At 37.4% G+C, this 21,064-nt stretch overlaps 1 long non-coding RNA gene across 1 annotated transcript in view; it reads left to right on the top strand.

The window, feature by feature from the left end:
* Window positions 1-15,280, top strand: part of LOC134754494 (uncharacterized) — a 296,086-nt gene extending 280,806 nt beyond the window's left edge. Inside the window, exon 2 of the long non-coding RNA XR_010128896.1 lies at window positions 15,105-15,280. This is a non-coding gene — a long non-coding RNA (uncharacterized LOC134754494). The remainder of the gene's footprint in view (window positions 1-15,104) is intronic.
* Window positions 15,281-21,064: the final 5,784 nt, after the last annotated feature.

Raw genomic sequence — 21,064 nt, 5'->3', positions numbered from 1 at the left:
ATTGCAAAGCTAATGACTTGTAATGTATTTAAATTATTTTGAAAGTATACGTGGTAAATTTAGATATTAAGCAATAAGTAATATGTTTTATAAGGTAATTTTAAGTATTTAGCTATTAAGGAAAACTTGCTATACCCTATTCAGGGTCCATGTTGTGACAATTTAGTTTAAGATAATGTAGTGTATGCGACCTCCCGCCGCATAACTATTTGGAAAGCCATAAGACCTCGTGTCAATTTGAATATATGTCAATGGTCAATCAATAAACAGATATTGTCCTGTGTGCTGTTCGTCTATACATTTCTGCTAATATCCCAAGAATACTACAGTGGCGAAGAGTAAATACAATTTAATTCAGTGTAAACAAGTGACCACGTAAGTACGCGTGAAAATTTGGTCAAATACCTAATGTCGGTAGGAAACTTGAAAGAATTCGATATCGGAAACGGTCAATGGGGCTCATTTGTGGACAGGCTCGAGATGTATTTCCTTGTCAACGATATCGCGGAGTACAGGCGACTCCTCAATCTGATTGTTACGATGGGGGACGAAGCGTACGAGCTGCTCATAAATTTAGCCAGCCCGAAGAAACCTTCGTAACTTGCTTACTCATAGGTGGTTGAGCTAATGAGACAACATCTCCAGCCGAAACCGTCCGCATTAGCAGAGAGGTACCGTTTCCGTCAGAGACGTCAGAATGTCTACGAAGATGCCACTTCCTACGTGGCGGAATTAAAAAAGTTGTCACGTCATTGCGAGTTCGGTGAAAATTTAGGCGACAATTTACGCGACCAATTTATATGCGGCTTACGTGACGACGTCATTAGGCAAAGTCTTTTTGCGGAAGATGACAACGTCACGTTCGCGGAAGCGGTGGAATTGGCGTGTTCTTTGGAGGTGGCAGGAAAAGATGCAGCAGCAGTGGATGGAGACGTATGTACGACAGCGGCGGAGAGCGTGGTGCACGCGCTGGAGGCAGCCGCGGGACGCGGGCAGCGGGCGCACGCGGGCGGGCAGGCTCGCGTTGCTGATACTGACGGAGACGTATCTACGATAGCGGCGGACAGCGCGGTGCACTCGCTGGAGGCAGCCGCGGGACTCGGGCAGCGGGCGCACGCGGGCGGGCAGGCTCGCGTAGCAGCTGACGCTGACGGAGACGGAGACGTATCTACGACAGCGGCGGAGAGCGCGGTGCACGCGCTGGAGGCAGCCGCGGGACTCGGGCAGCGGGCGCACGCGGGCGGGCAAGCTCGCGTGGCCGGCGCAGCGACGGAGAAGGTGCGGGTGGACAACTGCGCGGCTTGTGGAGCGCGCGACCACGGCTACGGCACCTGTCGCTTTCAAGACTTCGTGTGCAGCAAGTGTCAGCGCACGGGTCATCTACGATTAGTGTGCTCTGAGTACAGCGCGCCTGGCGCGGAGAGCTGCAGCTCGGGTTCTCGACGTGGGCACAGCCAAAAGAGGAAGAGGTTCAATTTCGGCGACGTCGAGAGCGGAACCGGCTCGGAAGAAGACGATGTCGAGGAGCGTTTGAACGACCTCGATTTAAATAAATACCTACCGGTATGTTAACAAATTTCGATTGATAATAAGAATATTAACATGGAAACCGATACGGGCACAGCTAATGCTTGCGTAAGGTGGAAGAATTGACTACCGGATAAGGTAATTAGCTGTACTGGACCCGGTGGCTATAAAGTATCCTATACAACAACCGGCAAGCACGTCCGGCCGGGCTACCGGCGGAAGCGCCCTCGGCATTCGTGGTCACACCATCGGTGGCTGTAACATCGCCGTCAACTCCATCCGCAGTCGCGTTATCAACAAGCGTGCCACAGACACATTCACTGTTAGTCTACGCTTTGCCACGTTCGTAAGTTTAGGGTTGAGATGGTTTGTTATTATCTTATTTATGTTGTACTATTTATTTTGCTAGCTATATATTATGTTTTGTGTGTTAATAACTAGGGTGGAGGAACTGTAGTGTATGCGAACTCCCGCCGCATAACTATTTGGAAAGCCATAAGACCTCGTGTCAATTTGAATATATGTCAATGGTCAATCAATAAACAGATATGTGCTGTTCGTCTATACATTTCTGCTAATATCCCAAGAATACTACAGATAACATCTGTAATAACATATGGAATGCAATAAATGAAATGAAATGAAATGAAATTAATAAGTTAAAAGTTGATGGAATTTGTGTCGGTAACGGTTCTTGAAATATAATTAATATGTTATTCGAGTAACGACCACCTTATTACAGCATTATTGTTATTAAGACTGCGTCGATCGTCCAGTGGCGCCCTCATTAGATATTAGATTCTCGCACAGATGGCGCTACCACCAATACCAACCTTTGGCCTATTCTTGGCTATATGGTCGATCGTTAGTTATTTAACAATTTTAACACATCAGTGAAAAAACATGGTTCAAAACTATAAAAAATTAAAAAATACAATTTTATTTTTAAATTTTATTTTAGTTTTAATCGTGTGTCGATAGACGGCAGTAAATTTACTGTGACTACAAAATTTACTAGGATGGTACCCCTCCATATATTCCCTTTGGTTTTAAACTTCCCCTAATGAGACGGTTTTTTCTAGCACAGGAAAAATAGCACATTTTGGCGGCAAAATATGTACATGCATGAAACTTTGTTTTTTATCTTTATCTTGGAACTAGAAATGAGGATCTGCTGAGTTAAGGGTTCTGATCCCCTTTTCGGGGGTATGGTCAGGGGTTCATTACAAAATAAATGCACAGTTTACAAACTGGGCATGTGAGGTGTCATTTTCGTGTAATTTTTTGCGCTGAATCGAATGAGACCATATTCATACTTATAGGATTAATATTTTGCGAGATATGTATGGTTTATAATATATATTCTAATATATATATATTCTAAGTCAAAAGTAGGTTTTAAGCAGCAGTTGCAGTTCCAATTGTTTGGAAAACTTTTATTTATTTATTTAATCTTTATTGCGCAAAAGAAAATACAATCGTACAAAAGATGGACTTAATGCTATAAGGCATTCTCTACCAGTCAACCTTTAGACAAAGCAGATTTTTTATAGGCGGTGTAACATCATGTTGTAATTACAGAACAAAGAACGTACGTAAAAAACAACTAATCAAAATCCTCGAGAAAAATCCTGCTCTACGGGAGTGTGCTGCAGTCTTATGCAAAATATGCGAGGGGCTTTCTTGCTCCACACTCGGACTTGGACAAAGACATGGCCCCTGAACACAACGAGGTCGATGAACTGGTGATTTCGAAGATGAAGAATAAATTTAATATTAATAACTAAACATGTTCATATTTGATATTAGGTACATACAGGGCTCGGAAACCGGTCTCAATACTCAAACCGTTATCGCTCATTCGCCCGGGAACGAAAAGGATTTCGTTTCCGTTTGCGGTTACCGGTTAAAGAACAGTTCTTTTGAGAGAACGGTTTACACCAATTCGTTCGCATTTCGTTCTTGAGTTCTTATTTCGTTCGCAATAAACCGGTTAATTTGACAATGTCGCAGCAAGTTAAAACGAGTTTTATTCTTTGTAACCGGCAGTCCGGCAGATTATCAATGCTTTGCTCGAAAAAGCGAAGCGTATTGCTTAGTAGGAATCCTTTTGCTGTGACGAATGTTGTTTTTTGTGTTCAATATTTTTTAGGTATCTTTTAATTATTGTATGGTGGTTAGTATTTTCCTGTTTGTTAACAAATAGTTTTTTTTAATTCTTTGGGGGCGCAGATTTCAAAAAATTATGACTATTTTGAAATCGTTTTAGTTTGCCGACCGCGATTAAGTACCTACTATATCTAAATACATAATGAGAACTAGTGCCTTTACATGTGTTTATAATACATACTAATCCAGCTACATATAAGTATATAATTATAATAAAATAACTTTTTTATAACAGTTTAAATAATTATATTAATTATACAAAGAAATATTATTAATAATTTTTATTATTTATTGAAAACCAACAAATTTAGTATTCAGTTTCAGTGACTGACTTAGTGACTGACTCATCAACGCAGAGGCAAAACCACAAAAGTTAGAAAGTTGAAATTTTGTACAACAGGTTACATTTATATTGTGTACAAGAAATAAGAAGGGATTTTAAGAAATTCAACCCTTAATTGGGTTGAAAAGGGGATGAAAGTTTGTATGGGGTTCAATTTTTATTTTAAGCTAGGAATTTGAAGCTGCGGGAAAAGATATATTATTAAAGTACAAGAAAAATAATTTCAGCTTTTTTGAAAATTCATCCCCTAAGGTTGTGAAAAAGGGGTTGAAAGTTTGTATGGAGATCAAAAAAAATTTCAAGTGCGGGAATCTGTATATAGTATGGGCATATTATTAGAATATAGGAAAAGTAATTTCAGTGTTTTTTAAAATTCATCCCGTAAGGGTTAAAACGGGGTTGAAAGTTTGAATCCATTAAATAAATAAATTCATTTATTAAGGACCAACTTGGATCAATTTGTGTTAGTGACAGTTTTATCTTAAGGCTAATGTTAGTATATACATAATTATTTACTGACTAGCTAAATCATTTTAAAATTCATCCCTTAAAAGGGTTATAAAGGGGTTGAAAGTTTGTATAGGGTTCTAATTTTATTTTAAGCTATGAATTTTGAAACTTCGTAAAAAAGTATTTCATTAAAAGAGAAGAAAACTGATTTCAGCGTTTTGGAAAATACATCCCTTAAGGTGGTGCAAAGGGGTTAAAAATTTGTATGAAGGTCAAACATTTTTTTGAGTGCCAGGACTTGAATATTTGTATAAACTCATGTTATTAGAATACAAGAAAAAGTAATATCAGCGTTTTTAGGGTTCCGTACCCAAAGGGTAAAAACGGGACCCTAATACTAAGACTCCACAGTCTATCTGTCTGTCTGTCTGTCCGTCTGTCACTAGGCTGTATCTCATGAACCGTGATAGCTAGACAGTTGAAATTATCACAGATGATATATTACTGTTGCCTCTATAACAACAAATACTAGAAACAGAATTAAATAAATATTTAAGTGGGGCTCCCATACAACAAACGTGATATTTTTGTCGTTTTTTGCGTAATAGTAAGGAACCCTTCATGCGCGAGTCCGACTCGCATTTGGCCGGTTTTTAAAAATTCATCCCCTAAAGGGGTTGAAAGTTTGTAGGGGCCTAATTTTATTTTAAGCCAGGTAGTTGAAACTTCGTAGGAAGATATTTAATGAAAAGAGAAGATAACTAATTTCAGAATTTTTGAAAATTCATCCCCCAAGGTGGTAATAAATTGGTTGAAAATATGTATGGAGATCAAACCTTTTTTTGGAGTGCGACACTTCAATCTTTGTGTAAAGGCATATTATTAGAATACAAGAAAAGTAATTGAAGCGTTTTTAAATATTTATCTCTTAAAAGGGTTAAAAAGGGGTTAAAAATTTAAATCTATTACAAATACTTTGAAACTTCTTAGATAAGCATTGTTTAAGATAACAAAAACAGTTGTTTCAACGTTCTTAGAACTTCAACCCCTAAGGGGGTTAAAAAGGGGATGTAAGTTTATATGTGGTACAAGTTTTATTTTAAGGTAGGAGCTTGAAACTTGGTAAAAGGTATATTAAAATAGACGAAAGCTAATTTCGCCGTTTTTGAAGTTTGTATTAAGTAATAAAGTTTGCATAGGGAGCGAACATTAAAAAAAAAGTTGTGGACTTGAACATCTTCTGAGAGGGTTGAGTGAGTATCGAGAACATTTTTTTAGCTCAGGGGCTTGAAACTTCGTAGTTTGTGAAAGACAAATTTCATGCATTGTATAATTATTAACCAATGATTAACCGTCCCTACTGATATCTTTTCTAATATGCTCATGTAAAAGACTTATATAACCACCAACATACAAATCTACGCGTACGAAGTCGCGGGCAACAGCTAGTTTTATACAAATATAATTATGATGAATATTTCAATGAAATACTGTGAATTACAATAGGATACTGAGCATATTACTAAAAAACCTCTAGTAAAAAAATGAAGTTAACAATACATAAAAAACAACCTCTATGAAAAAACAATTACATGAGACCAATTTTTCTCATCGCCCGTACAAAGGAATACTACTAGACTACCTAAAGCAGTGAGGTGGAAGTGACTCACAAACATAAAAAAATTATGCCGTAAAAACATAGAGGTGATATATTATTGGCCGGTACTGTATTTAAAACTTTGTGAATCCATTTTAAATGTAACACTACACACCAACAGTCAAATGTCACACGCCTAAAAAGTATAAAAAATAAACAATTCAGTCAGCAAGCAACAGCACTGTCAAGTCAACATCGAGAATTCGGAGAATTGTAGGCGGCTGAGATTAACCGTTATATATCGTTCCACGAAAACAAAAACAAATCGTTCTCTCAACTAACCGGTAAGAAGAGAGAACTAAATTTTAAAGTTCGCGTTCTATCAATTAACCGGTTTATTAATGAACGAAATAGAATAACGGTTTAGGAACGATATTAACCGATATTTCAATACCGGTTCCGAGCCCTGGGTACATATTTTACCTAGTGTAGTGCTCTTGAGCAAGTTAGATCATTTACTAAATAATTGCATTCGGTTTTGTTTTTCTGTCTCTGTAAATACGATCTATCTCCTCTTTTCGCTGGTTTCCTATACGAGTTGTCACTACATTTGCATGCATTACACCCTCTTTTCTGTCATTAACGATCTTCAATTCCCCGAATATATGTTCTTCTTACTTATCTTTATTACTTCAACTGCTATGGAGTTTCTCGCGTTCGTCAACTTCACACTGCTGGCAACCTTTCCCTGTCTATACCATCTCACCGAACAAGGTTACACGTCCAATTCATTCTTCATTCAGGTAGACACCATTGGAATAGTCTTCCTGTTAAAATTAGATAGTGTCCAAACAGATTTGCATTTAAAAACTTCTTTTTTTTTTGGCAGAATGGTAAATTCTTAGTTTCTAATTTGAGTCATCTGATATGTATTTTTATAATTTATAATATACCATATAATAATAGGCATATTATATATTATATATACTATATAATATATAATATGCCTATGTATTATTTATATTACTTGTATACATGTTTAGTTTTAATAAATCAATATTATAGGACATTACGAGTAACAAATTAACTAAGTCCTACAGTGAGCTTAATAAGGCTTGCGTTGTGGGTACTTAGACAAGGATGTATATAATATACAGATACGTAAATACATAGAAAACACCCATCACTCGGGCACAAATATTCGTGCTCATGGCATAAATAAATGAGTGGTGTAATTGAAGTATGTTCTTTGTTTTTATATTACAACATGATGTTGCACCGCCTATAAATTAGCTGCTTTTTCCAAAGGTTGACTGGTAAATAATGTCTTATAGCATAAAGTCCATCTTTTGTACGATTGTATTTTCTTTTGTGCAATAAAGATTAAATAAATAAAAGTTTTCCAATTGTTGTGTTGATTACAACCTACTTTGACTTGAATAATTGATTTTTTAATTTTTCTCAACAAAAACCATACATATCTCGCAAAATATTGATCCTATGAGTATGAATATGGTCTCATTCGATTCACCGCAAAAAATTACACGAATATGACACCTCACATGCTCAGTTTGTAAACTGTGCTTTTTTTTTAAATGAACCCCCTGACCATACCCCCCGAAAAGGGGGTCAGAACCTTAAATGTTGATAGGATTCAGATCCTCATTTCTAGTTCCAAGATGAAGATAAAAATCAAAGTTTCATGGATGTACATATTTTGCCGCCAAATGGCCATATTTAGTCTTATTTTACCTGTGCTATTCCTGGACAGACGATGGCCTCCCCTCCTAATGTGAAAACAACCTTAATATCTTCGGAATAAAGAACAATATTTTTAAGCAAAATTTTAATGTCCTAGTCTATGCCAATAATAGCATTTCTTAACCGATCCTATTGTGTGTTTTTAGCAGTCTATAATTTTATGATTATTTTTTGTTGACTTAATGGCGGCTTCAAGGGATTAGGTCTATAGCTCACAAAGCTACTAGTTTATAATTTAAATTAAATGAGTTTAATGGATTGTTTAACCGAGCGAGCTCGAGGCCTGAGCGAAGCGTCTCCGTTTCTACTTGGACTCTTGAATTTGTAGTCCTTTCAAAGCAAAGCGAAAAAGCAGCCAATAACGGACATACAAATTCGAATAGGCTGACTATGTAAAAGTGGTGTGAAGAGAACTCACAAACCGCATAAGTTTTCCTTTCACTCGTTTGTCAAAGCATTCTATACCAAGTCGTAATACACTATAGCACAATCGGATTAGGTCTAACTTCGAAATCTCTTGAACAGTCCTGAGATTTGGTATGTAATATAAATTAAAGGCCCCCCTTTCGAGTAAAATGTTGATATTAGGGTAGGACGTGTGCAAGTGTATAGACAAAAGTGGAATTCATATTCCTCCAAGTTTCCCTTACACTTCATAAAACTAATAAATATCATGACAAGCTAATCATTTTTTATAGTTAACAATCGAAATCTTAAGTCTGATCGTTTATCTATGAGAATATCTACTTTTTAGGGTTCCGTAGCCAAATGAAAAAAAAACGGAACCCTTATGGATTCGTCATGTCTGTCTGTCTGTCTGTCTGTCCGTCCGTATGTCACAGCCACTTTTTTCCGAAACTATAAGAACTATACTGTTGAAGCTTGGTAAGTAGATGTATTCTGTGAACCGCATTAATTAAGACTTTCACACAAAAATAGAAAAAAATAACAATAAATTTTGGGGGCTCCACATACTTAGAACTGAAACTCAAAAAAAAAATTTTCATCAAACCCATACGTGTGGGTCTACGGATAGGTCTTCAAAAATGATATTGATTTTTCTAATACCTTTTTTTTCTAAACTGAATAGTTTGCGCGAGAGACACTTCCAAAGTCGTAAAATGTGTGTGTCCCCCCCCCCTGTAACTTCTAAAATAAGAGAATGATAAAACAAAAAAATATATATGATGTACATTACCATGCAAACTTCCACCGAAAATTGGTTTGAACGAGATCTAGTAAGTAGTTTTTTTTAATACGTCATAAATCGTAAACCGCAATTTACCTTTCATTCAATCAAATATATAAAAAAAAACATTTAATTTCCTAAACATAGTTGTGCCGTTTTTTGTGTAATGGTACGGAACCCTTAGTGCACGAGTCCGACTCGCACTTGGCCGGTTTTTTTTCTTTAATAGGTGTTGGAGCCGGTAAGTAACGCCTTTAATTATACAAAAAGTAAAATAAAACAGGAGCCAGGATCTTTAATCGCTATATCTCTTATGCTATCTGGGAGGGGAGGCGGTTGTATATCGCATGGCCTGTGACCTGTGACGTATACCTTGAAGGGCTCCGGGGTAACACTCAGAGTTTCTCACTAAGCCACGGCATGAAGTTTTCATGGCTGCACGGGAGCGCCTTCGTGTCCGCAGATGCTGGACCCGCGATGGAAACGTGTACGTGCTTGACGCGGCAGACAAGCGTCACTGCGTGACCTCTGTGGCTGAGGTGGAACAGTTCCCAGCGGCAGACACAGCCGGTGCTCAAGGGCCTTTGTCTTCGGGCGCCAGCGCTGCCCAGGAACAGTCCAGGAGGTCTAGGAAGCCGCCTAAGAAGTATTGATTTAACTCTTTTTTCGTGAAACAGTTCTGTTTAATGTACGATTGTTGTTAGTTTGCCTTCTGAATTTAGTAGTGTAATAATCCGTGCGCAGATTCTCGCTACCCACTTTATACCTGTTCAATTTATCACTTTTTTCTTGAACTCTCGTAGGTTGTTCTCATATTTACATCAGGTAATTATATCTGTGACATGATAGCTGTCAACATCGTAAGATTTTTGTTACGTTTGATACGTTTCGTTTTACGCTCCATTTTATTGTTTTGAAGTCATGTACATTGTAACTTTAAATTGTAAAACTGTTTATATTTGTGAATTTATTTTAATTAGTAATTTTTATATTAATTAACTGCTGGTGGATAGTAGATTTGGCGTAATATAGTTGGTTTTACCAACTAATATCGATTTTATTTATACATACATAATTATATTTATTTTATTTGTTTATTTATGACTGGATAGCGATGCATCTTCGGATAACCGTTCTTCTTGTACATCAGATAACGACACCGATAGTTTTTATAGTCTCCCTCCCCCTCTTCGTGATGTTCTTATTAGACAACTTGAAGACGTCCCAAAAAAAATTTATATTATACATATTAATGCGCAGAGCGTCCCAGCCCATTATAACGATATTTTAACCTCTTTCGATTTATCCGAAATCAACGCTCTTCTTATTTCGGAATCCTGGTTCAAACCATGCCTTCCTTCGACTTCCTATGCTTTGCCAGGATTTCACTTGCTTCGTAATGATCGCATAGGTCGAGGGGGCGGTGATGTAGCCATTTATCTTCGATCTCATATTGCCCACTCCATCATTTGCTCGTCTGTTTCATCTTCCAATGCCGCCGAGTACCTTTTTCTTGAGTTAAGTATATCTAACTCTAAAATCCTTCTCGGAGTTTTTTATTCTCCTTCTATTCACATCGACTATTTTTCTTCCTTTGAAAAGGTACTCGAAGACCTTATGCCTTCATATAATCACCATATAATTATGGACGATTTTAATACCTGTCTTCTGAAAAACGATTTCCGGTCTAAATCTCTTAAGTCCCTGGTTGATGCGTGTAATCTTTCTATTTTATCTTCTGGTGCTACTCATTATTTTCCCAACTGTACACCCTCTCTTCTGGATATCACTATTGTCTCCTCTCCTTCGTTAGTTGGGAAATATAGTCAACACTCCGCCGATGCCTTCTCTTATCATGACTTGCTTTGTTTGTCGTATAAAATTCGTCCCCCTAAAGCTAAACCCAAAATTATTATGCAGCGCAATTTTAGAAGGTTGAAGGTTGAGGAACTTCGCGGGGACGCCTATAATATTGATTGGAGTGTGATCGCTGACGCTGGCCCCGTAGAAGAAAAAGTTGCTCTTTTCAATTCCTTACTAAGTCAGCTTTACGATGTCCATGCTCCGATTCGCCCAATCAAATTAAGGCATCTTCCTGCTCCCTGGCTGACTGACGAGATTAGGGCGCTAATCGGTAAAAAGAATCAGGCTAAATCTAAATTTAAACTTAATGCTTCTGACAGGAACAAATCGAAATATCATGCGCTGAGGAATCATTGCAGCACTGTGTGTCGCGATGCTCAGCGGCGCCACATTCATAAGTCGGTGGTCGGTGGTCAACCAGCCAAAATTTGGAAATGTCTGAAGACTTTTGGAGTTGGAAAGTCTGTAAATAATTCCTTACCTAACGACCTTAACTTGAATGACCTTAACCAACATTTCTCCTCCCCTTCTGCATTTAGCGGTCCAATTAAGGCTAATACCTTTAACTATCTCTCTTCACTGCCAACTCCTGATTTTTCTCCCTTTTCTGTTACCCAGTTTTCTGAGAGTGACGTTGAGAAGAGCATTATATCCATAACTTCTAATGCTATTGGCGTCGACTGTGTGGGCCGGAATATGATACTCATCTACTAGACCCCCTTCTTCCCATTGTCACCAACATCTTTAATAGCTATATTTCTTCACGTTGTTTTCCTAATTCCTGGAAAGACGCTAATATTACTCCTATTCCAAAAAAGTCTAACCCGTCTTCCTTCTCTGATTTTAGGCCTATATCAATTCTTCCTTTCCTCTCCAAAGTCTTAGAGCGGCTTGTGCAATTACAATTAACTTCATTTCTTAATAAAAACTCTCTCTTAAATCCTCTCCAGTCAGGGTTTCGTTACGGTCACAGCACGGTCACCGCACTAGTTAAAATTTCTGACGATATCCGATCTGGCATGTATAACCGAAGGCTGACGGTATTGACGTTGCTAGATTTTAGCAACGCTTTCAATACCGTTGATTTTGACATCTTGCTGGGTATTTTACGCTCTCTTAATGTTTCTCCTGCAGCCATAGAGTGGTTCCATAGCTACTTGGATGATCGCCGGCAACGGGTCAAAGTTGATAACTCTTCTTATTCTTGGTGCAGTACACTGGCTGGCATCCCGCAGGGTGGTGTGCTGTCCCCCTACTATTTTCTATTTTCATAAATTCTATTACTTCCAATCTCCTTTCCTCTTATCACTATGCTGACGATCTCCAAATCTACTCACAAGGCCTGCTAGACGATTTACCCCATCTTGTACATACCACTAACACCGACATAGAACGCATCTCTAAATGGAGCTCTTGCTATGTTTTTAAGGTTAATCCATCCAAAACTCAAGTTATTATCATCGGCAGTCCAAGAAGCATAGCAAGAGTCGATTTTGAAAATTTGCCTGGGGTTCTATTCGATGGGGTACTGATTCCTTTCTCTCACCAGGTTAAAAATCTGGGCGTAATCATTGATCGCACTCTTTCTTGGATCCCGCAGATCAGTGAGGTGAGCAGAAAGATCTTTGCTACGGTTGGTTCCCTACGTCGGCTTCGTAACTTCCTGCCCCTCGCCACTAAAATTGCGCTTGCTCAGTCTCTCCTCCTGCCCATTTTGAACTATGCGGATATCTGCTATTTAGACCTTACTGAAGACCAATTGAACAAACTCGAACGACTTCAAAACGTCTGCATTAGGTTCATTTTCGGGTTGCGCAAATTCTACCATATTTCAAGCTTTCTTTCGCAGCTTAAGTGGCTGCCCATTCGGTTCCGACGCAACACACATATTCTTTCTCTTCTATATGCCACTCTATTTCACCCCAATACTTCTTCCTATCTTAAAGCCCGGTTTAAATTTCTTTCCTCACTTAGATGCTCTCAAAATCTGCTACTTGTTACCCCTCCCTCTTGTTCAAAATTTTACATCAACTCTTTCAGTTTTCGTGCTGTCTCTGGAATAATCTGCCCAGTAATATTAGACGTGCTAAATCACTCCCCATTTTTAAAAAACTATTAAAAGATCATTATTTGTCAATTTCATAAAGATCCTAAATATATATTTATATTTGACGACCGGTCTGGCCTAGTGGGTAGTGACCCTGCCTGTGAAGCCGACGGTCCTGGGTTCGAATCCCGGTATGGGCATTTATTTGTGTGATGAGCACAGATATTTGTTCCTGAGTCATGGTTGTTTTCTATGTATTTAAGTATTTATATATTATGTATACCGTTGTCTGAGTACCCATAACACAAGCCTCCTTGGGCTTACCGTGGGACTTAGTCAATCTGTGTAAGAATGTCCTATAATATTTATTTATTTATTTATTATATATATATATATATATATATATATATATATATATATATATATATATATATATATATATATTTGTATATAGTAATACATGTAGTCTAATTTAGCTATATATGTGTAGTATATGTATTATATTATGTTCTTATTGTTTTCTTTATTTTGCACCACCCGATAACTACCGTTTCGTTCGCCATCTCTCTATCTGAAGGTTGTCTGGAAGAGATCGCTGTTTAGCGATAAGTCCGCCTGTTGTAACCTACCAATTTGTATCTTTTCTCAATGTCTATATCTTTTTTCATGTAGTGTGCACAATAAAGTATTTTATTATTATTATTATTTATATTTTTTACTTTGTGTTTCTCTCCTAAGTGGAGCTGATTTTACTTCCATAATCGCGGGCTTTTGGCCAAACGAGAATTGAATTTAGGATCCTATTGATCTAAAGATAGAAATTTACGTACTAATCTACAAGTGTTCATGATAACTGCTTTTTGTAGAAGTATGTATGTGACGTGACTGCTAGTGTGCAGAGTGCGGGGAATTACACCTGTGGACGAAATTACAATCGGAACAGTTATTATTATTATACCGACTGCTCTGATCTTGAGAGTTTGTGAAGCGGTGCAACTAGACGGTATTAGAAGCGAGTTTTCTATCTTATGACTTGTGCCGTATTGAAAAGGCAACCGATATTTGCGCAGCTCAGACCCAAATCAATTAGTGTGGAAGCGTGGTTTCCCGGTCGACACCTTGGCCGATAAGTTTACGGACGAAGCTTTTGTTTCAGGCCTGGGTCTGCTTTTATTATAATATTACTTCAGTGAGACTCGGGCATATCGCTACTGATTTTTGCAAAAAAAAACAGGAAAATCGATGGCTGTTCCCGCTTAAACTTTTTTGTCTTAAAGCCACGTATATACGTATTCACTTTTCGTAATGAATACCATACGTTTTTTGGGAAACTTGGCTTACGAACACTGTTCATAGTGAATAAATGGCTTTCGTGACTGCCAGTAGGATACAGTCAGCAGCAGAAGTTTGTATACAATTAAGGTGCTCACAAAGTGGCTATCGTTTCATTTGCCAAAAATATGTTAACAGTTAGGATAGCATTTAAATATGAACGCTCAGTATGCCAAACTTATCATAGCAGTCGGTTTTAATAATATCTTTACACATTGCGGATCACTAACACATCACCTGTCAGAAAATCACTGGTAACTAAGCAGTCAAATATTGCAATAATATCTCAACAGGAGGTGTTCAAAAATATCTGAACACGTTACTAACTCTAACGCCTTCAAAATAGCGGCGTGTTCAGATATTTGTGAGCACCTTGGCCGCTACAATATATCTGATGGCGACTGTACATGAAAATAAATATTTTGTATGAACTCACAGTAGACTAGGAAAAGCGAGGCAAAGGAATGCTCAGATGTTTGAAATAGGTTAAATATCATAGCCTTAAATTTGTCAGCAGTAGTAGATGGTGCTGCAAGGTATCAAAATGCTCATAATGTAAATTATGTTTGCACTATTAGGGTTCCGTAGCCAAATGGCAAAAAACGGAACCCTTATGGATTCGTCATGTCTGTCTGTCCGTCCGTATGTCACAGCCACTTTTTTCCGAAAATATAAGAACTATACTGTTGAAACTATACTATACTGGTAAGTAGATGTATTCTGTGAACCGCATTAGGATTTTCACACAAAAATAGAAAAAAAAAACAATAAATTTTGGCGGTTCCCCATACTTAGTACTGAAACTCAAAAAATTTTTTTCATAAAGTCCATACGTGTGGGGTATCTATGGATAGGTCTTCAAAAATGATATTGAGGTTTCTAATATCATTTTTCTAAACGGAATAGTTTGCGCGAGAGACACTTCCAAAGTGGTAAAATGTGTGTCCCCCCCCCTGTAACATCTAAAATAAGAGAATGATAAAACTATAAAAAATATATGATGTACATTACCATGCAAACTTCCATCAATCGTAAACCGCATTTTACCTTTCACTCACGTTTGACATAAAAAATACATTGTTGAAATTGTGTGATGTACGGAACCCTCGGTGCGCGAGTCCGACTCGCAATTGGCTGGTTTTATTGCTCTTGAGAGTACATTCTTTGCCCATAGTATTTGATTGACAATCATCAACGTGCTACCTTTGTCCTCTGAATCCGAATAATTTGCATTCCGATTTAACGCAGACGAAGTCGCGGGCATGAGCTAGTATCTATTCCATAAATAGCTGAGCACTTTTAAGCTATTTGTTTAAATATGTCACCTAACTGTCATTTCATCAATATGCAAGAAGTATATAGACTTCCTCCTATAGACAGGAACCCTTTTAAATACCTAATCATAGTCTCATGACTATGAGTAGCTCACACACAGGCGCTCTTTTATTTGTAAAACACCTCACCGCGAGGCGCAGCAATATTGGGATTAAACGATAGTTTAGCATTTGTGTTTTATTTCTTGTTTCCAGCAATCGATTACTTTTGATTAATTATCGTATTATATATTATTTTACGAAAATAGATTAATCGAATATTAATATCGAATCGAATATAAGGCGCACCATTTGGTAACATCCTGCATCATTTTATACTTAACAGAACGTACTTACACGCGTTTATCCCTAACCCGCGTTTACCCCTCCTCCCCTTTATCCCTTGTTTAATTAATATTGTAATTTGCACTAGCATAAGTGTCATAACTGTATGGGAAGATCACGTGTTTGTGCCTGTTAGGATATTTTTGAAATTTGACTGCTTAGATACGACTGACGTTCTGGATGTATTTATTTTTATGATTAGTAAGTGTATAAGAAAAAATGAAATCTGATCTGTTAATATATTTGTGACATTTTGAGTGCCTAAATGAAAAAGCTATCTTAGCTGTTAACATATTTCTGATGATTTAAACGCGCATGCCTTTATGGACACCCGGCCCGCGCACATATATCTGCTGCTGACTGTACAACATTTATTTAACCCCTGCTGTCAATTTTGTGCTTGCAAAACAGCAACTTACATATTCGATTTAAAGTATTTTATTAAATAGTGCATATAGAAATCGGTTGAAGGGATAATCATGATAAGAAATCCAAAATTTAAAAAACTCAAAAAATTTGAAATGTATGTTGCATCTAAACCTCAAGGGCTCTTTTACAAGTCAATACAACATTTACAGATGAGCGAACGGATGATGTAATAATAATGTTTATCCGTAATCCGTAACAATATTATTTTCGGCGTAGAAATGGTCAAAACGTAACGGCAGCAGCAATAGTTGCTCAGCGGGCCAGGTGTTCAAAATGATCTTAACGCGACTTTATTGTTTATTTTATTTATTTAAGGTTTACCAACAATTGTTGACATCGATACATTAATATTTAATGTACTAAGCTAAAACATGTAAGGAGTGGTGTCACAATTACTTACAGGTAAACACCGCATGCATAACAAATATAAGTAAACAACTATAGATATACCTAAATTTAAACTTATTTTCTAATTATTTATGTTTCTAATTATTTGTGTTTTAAGAAATATTTTCGGACAGATGTTATAAATTTATTTAGTGGGTCACAGTGCATATCCGCCTTGTCACAGCAACCATTAGCAATTTTACATAACCTGCATATTGGAGAGTTAGTGCCTGAAACTGTTCTTCTAAGCGGAGCGTAAAGAGGGGTGATAGCGTTACGGGGGAAACGAGATGGAGCACGAAAGTTCAACAACGTAAGCAGTTGCGGACAATCTATTTTGTGGTTCACTAACTTGTACAAAAAAGTTGCATCTAAGAGCGTCCGTCGGTCTTCTAGGGAATCCATCTTGAAATATTGCAGTTTCCTTTGATAGGATATTGATCTTTTAGCCATAACACGTGCCTGAAAAGCTAAGTGACGAGTGAACCTTTTTGTTAAGAGAATAAGATCGCGTCAAGGAAATTTTGAACACCTCGCCCGTTTAGCAACTTCTGCTGATGACTGTACTGTTTAGATTTCTCTACACAATAATCAGAATCAATGTCTTTCATTGGCATCAATGTAATTGTGTTACGGGATGGCAAAAACGGAAAATTCTTTTTTTTGTAGCCTTTCTTTTTTTGATGGACTTGAGGGCGGTGTTGCCCGTAGCCAATGTCACGTAAAAAGGTAGGAACAAAATAAATGCTCTTAGAGCACGACGCTGTTCGGTGGTTGTTGTAGTTGTCTCGTAAAACCGATAGCTGGATTTTACCGGCCGTTTTTTGTAGCATTTGAATGTATGTTTATGGATTGCAAATTAATATTTCCGTGACTCCGACTCGGATACTGAAACTAATGCGCCTACCATAATCTAATCTGTATGTAATTTTAGCCACGAATAAACTAAACTATTTCTATTTTCCATTTCTATATCAGTTTTTACATTTATCTAATAAATCTTCGGGTGCAATAGTTATCCAACCACAAGAGAATATGTTTATAAGGACTCCCGCGACCCAAGAGGCATAGCTAATGTTTTTAGATTGTTTAAAGGTTACTCCACCTTTAGGACCGGCCACTGGGACGCTCGACTGAGAATCATGGTGACATATTGGGAACAAGTTTTACTGCATCTGAAGTCAGACAAGAAGATGTGGTTCTCAACTGACAAGTTACATCAATTGTGTAAGTTGCTTACTGTCAGAAAATTATATATACTAACCTCTGTTCTAAGAAAGCACAAAACAACTACTTTTGATTGCAACATTTTGACAAGACGGAGGAAAGATATTGCTATGCACCTACCTAAAACCAACACCACTTTTGCTGGTAGACAGTATAATAAGCGTTCATCGCACCTATATAATACTTTAAACAAATCACTAGATATATACCCAAAGCTACAATATGATGTAAAAAATATAATAACAAATAACACACACACACACACACACAACTAATAAAGAAACAGTTTTAAGAATAGTATAATACTAAATAATTGTTGTAAAACTATTTACTACCTCCAGTTCGCGGGTCCCCACCTAGCGAGGACCATTGCTATGCTCTATACCCTCTGCATAAGCCACTCATATGTACCGCCTGAGCTCATACGCACGGTAGTGGTTCCTATTGTGAATGAAAAATAAGACGGGAGATCTGTCCAATACTAGTAACTACAGGCCGATATCTCTGGCCACTATCATAGCTAAAGTGTTTGACGGCTTGCTGAACGCACTATTGCAACAACACCTGCAGCTGCACTATAACCAATTTGGGTTTCGGCCCGGGCTTTCCACCGAGTGCCATTTTGTGTTTAAAGCATGTCGTCAGATACTACACGGATCGAGAAACACCTATCTATGCCTGTTTCCTTGACCTGTCTAAGGCGTTTGATCTGGTTTCATACGATATCTTGTGGAAACAACTCAAGGAAATTAATGTTCCTTTGGAGATAATACAAATTTTCAAACACTGGTATGGAAATCAGGTCAACGCTGTTAGATGGGCAGGTACATACTCTGATCTTTGATTGGTATAGGCTAGATTGTGGTGTGAGGCAGGGAGGGCTGACGTCACCCTCGCTTTTTAAGGTGTACATTAACTCACTCATCGACACTCGAAAAACTTACTCCGCCCTACGCGTACATAATAATAATGCGTTCAGGGTGCTGATGCGGCTGCCCCGCTTCGGCAGTGCATCAAGGATGTTTGCGGAGGCGAGAGATGACTGCTTTTATGCAACAATTAGAAAGAAATGCGCGTCCCTGATGCGGCGGGTGCGGGATAACCGCAACAGCATCCTGGCCATGATAGCGGATAAGCGGATATGATTGATTGTCCTTATAAATATACGACATTGCTGCAGTGTGTATATCTCCAACAATGCTCAAGTAGTCGGATGATGTACGCACTGTTGCAATGGAGTATTTATTTATGTACATACTCGCAACATTGTAAATACCTTAGATATAAGAATACTAACGTAGAGAATAAGATAATGAGCTATTGTTATTATTATGTTACTAACAATGTATTATGAACCTTTGTTATTTGAAATAAATGATTATTGAATTGAATAGTTATCCAACCAGTCCAACCACAAAATAATATGTTCATGCGGACTCCCGCGATGCTGAAATTCAAATGAATTTTCTTTTTAAGACTGCAAAATTTTTAACAAGCAAATTACTAACTTATGAAAGTTAATTGCACAAGTAACTGAGTCTTCGTTTACTAATTGTGCTTTTTGCATAACTTACTCGAAAATATGTCGCATCATTCTTAATTCGCTGACATAAGAGCTATGGGACATATTTTTGAGTATGATGTGTGCACCCATATTTTTACACTTGATATCATGTTACAAATGCATTTCCGTTATTAAATTATCATTTAACTGCTTATAATAATAAATAATAAAAGGTCCAAAAATTTGGCCGCGAAAAGCTAGTGAGTGAAACGCAACGCCATTGGTCGAAACGTCACGTGAAGTCACGCGTTACACAGATTAGTTGTTTTGTTCTGCGTCACACCGATTTTGAGAAATCTGGTATAATGTTGTATTTTAGTCGCGATTTATCAATTAAAGATGGTTATATTTAAAACATCGGTAATTATCGACTAATTCTAGATAACAGTCTGGCTGTGAGATTTGCACTGAACGCACGCCGCTTTATTCCGCCTTTAGCACAGGAAAAATAGCATATTTTGGCGGCAAAATATGTACATCCATGAAACTTTGATTTTTATCTTTATCTTGGAACTAGAAATAAGGATCTGCTGAGTCCTATCAACATTAAGGGTTCTTCGCTCAGGCCTCGAGCTCGCTCGGTTAAACAATCCATTAAACTCATTTAATTTAAATTATAAACTAGTAGCTTTGTGAGCTATAGACCTAATCCCTTGAAGCCGCCATTAAGTCAACAAAAAATAATCATAAAATTATAGACTGCTAAAAACACACAATAGGATCGGTTAAGAAATGCTATTATTGGCATAGACTAGGACATCAAAATTTTGCTTAAAAATATTGTTCTTTATTCCGAAGATATTTAGGTTGTTTTCACATTAGGAGGGGAGGCCATCGTCTGTCCAGGAATAGCACAGGTAAAATAAGACTAAATATGGCCATTTGGCGGCAAAATATGTACATCCATAAAACTTTGATTTTTATCTTTATCTTGGAACTAGAAATAAGGATCTGCTGAGTCCTATCAACATTAAGGGTTCTGACCCCCTTTTCGGGGGTCTGGTCAGGGGGTTCATTTAAAAAAATGCACAGTTTACAAACTGGGCATGTGAGGTGTCATTTTCGTGTATTTTTTTGCGCTAAATCGAATGAGACCATATTCATACTTATAGGGTTAATAATTTGCGAGATATGTATGGATTTTATTGAAAAAATGAAAAAAAAAAATTCCAAGTCAAAAGTAGGTTTTAAGCAGCAAAAACTATTAGAAAACTTTTATTTATTTATTTAATCTTTATTGCGCAAAAGAAAATACAATCGTACAAAAGATGGACTTAATGCTATAAGGCATTCTCTACCAGTCAACCTTTGGACAAAGCAGATTTTTTATAGGCAGTGTCATGTTGTAATTACATAATTTAAAAAAACCGACTTCAATGGGGGATGCCGCTAAAAGTTCACTTATTGTTGATGGTGCACTCTTAGATTCCAGACAATGAAATGAAAAAGACAGCATCTTTTGCCTAATGAAAAGGAGGTAAAACGACCAACTTTTCTAGTAGCATTTCGTTTTTGTAAGGA

This window comes from Cydia strobilella, chromosome Z (assembly GCF_947568885.1).
Source record: "Cydia strobilella chromosome Z, ilCydStro3.1, whole genome shotgun sequence".
NCBI classification, from domain to species: Eukaryota; Metazoa; Arthropoda; class Insecta; order Lepidoptera; family Tortricidae; genus Cydia; species Cydia strobilella.
Note: the sequence above shows the minus strand (reverse complement) of the source record. Positions and strands in the feature narration are given on the sequence as shown.